This window comes from Pteropus alecto, unplaced genomic scaffold (assembly GCF_000325575.1).
Source record: "Pteropus alecto unplaced genomic scaffold, ASM32557v1 scaffold311, whole genome shotgun sequence".
Taxonomy (NCBI): Eukaryota; Metazoa; Chordata; class Mammalia; order Chiroptera; family Pteropodidae; genus Pteropus; species Pteropus alecto.
In genome coordinates this window covers 2,545,187-2,546,878 of record NW_006431916.1, presented here as the reverse complement: position 1 = coordinate 2,546,878, position 1,692 = coordinate 2,545,187, and positions in this window count along the sequence as shown.

The following is a 1,692-nucleotide window of genomic DNA, read 5'->3' as shown; positions in this document are numbered from 1 at the left end:
GCGGGCGGGGGGGAGCGCGCGCCGCGAGCTCGGGACTCCCGCGCCGGATGTGAGGTCACGTGATTGCCTCATTCCAGCTCCGAGGGCGGAGGGGCACAGAGGGGACGACGGGAGGGGGACCGGCGGAGGTGGGCGGAGCGACGGGGCAGGCCCCGCCCACTCCTCGACTTTTTAGTCCCTTGAGCGAGAGAAGAAAAGCAAGTGTAGGAGAAGACACTCATCAAGAGCTGGGTGTTGGGGAGGGGGATAGTAGTGGAGGACGGCTTTTTTATTTTGAGCGGGAAGAGGTGGAATTTGTCACCCTGTCAGTGCAAAGACAAGATCATAGTCCAAATCCCCGTTTTATGAACAGGGAAACTGAGGTCCAGTGAGGAGCCTAGACTAGAATTGCCCGGAGTCAAGGCGGTGGAGGAACCTTGTGCTAGAAGCTAGAACCATGGAAAGGAAACAAGATCCTAGCTCCTAATCCAGGTTTCTTTCATTACTTAACAGTAATCCCCCACCCCCACCCCCCACCCCGCCGCTGCCCTCCAAAAACAAACAAAAAAGTACTATAATTCGCATCTGACAACGGGCTCAACGCGCCCTGCCTGGGGCGGAGGATTGGGAGGCGTACCAAGTAAAGCTCACTCGCGCCCACTCCACCGCCCCCAGCGGGAAGGAGTTTCCTCCGACAGTGCTGGATGCAAATTAAATACTTCCCTCTGCAGATTTATCTTCGGGCCGGGCCCCGGCCGGATATACAAATCGCGAGTTTGGTTTTCGCGGCGTCCCTTCTGCAACGCGAGCGCGCGCTCAGTCACCTGCTGCCTGCGTATAGCTCCGACCATCTGTCCGCACTGAATCTACCTCGCCCGCGCCGTAGAGGCCCCGCCATCAGTGTTATTGTTATTCCACTTTGCCGCTAACAGAACTCTTAGCTGCTTGAGCATAAGAAAGGAAGGGGACGCTCGGGTTGGCCCCTTTTCCACTGCACTTGGGGACGCCTCCCTGGAGGCAGAAAGCATTCAGGCTCTGGTTCTTAACACATGAAGACTTCTGGGGGCTACCACCTCTGGTCGGCGACACATGACACCTCATCTGCGGCAACATACGGCCCCGAGTGTACGACCCGATGGGAGACAGGAAAACGCTGCTTCTGGGCCCGCCAGGTTGTGTGGAGCTAGACAATTTCCCTGCACACTGCATGGCGGCGTAGACAGCGCACTGGATAGGGATGAATACACACCTCTCTTCCCAACACCTGGACTCAGTCTCACCACTTGTTTGCTTCAAATCTCACTGATGTTCAATTGATTAAATGAGGTAAAGTGTGTACAAGTGTTCGGCAAACTGTAGGAATTTGTCTTGGTTGGATTGAATCCAAAAAACCTCCTCCTCCACCACCACTCCCAGATTCTTGGCTCCTGGCTGTTACGCCTCAGGCTTTAAACAACCTCAGGGCTCTCGAGTCCTAAAAACAAAACTATCAAGCCAACCCTCCACTGGAAGTGCCCTCTCCAGTTACTCTCCCTCATGGAGACCTCTCAAACAGAAGTCTTCCCTGACGTCTCTACTTCCTCATTTCTTAACACTTGGCAGTCTGACCTCTTCACACACATGCACCATTCTTTCATGGGGCTCAGACAAGAGTAACCCATGACCTTCAGACCTTATCTCTCTGCTTCATTTGACACCTCAGATGACTCTTAC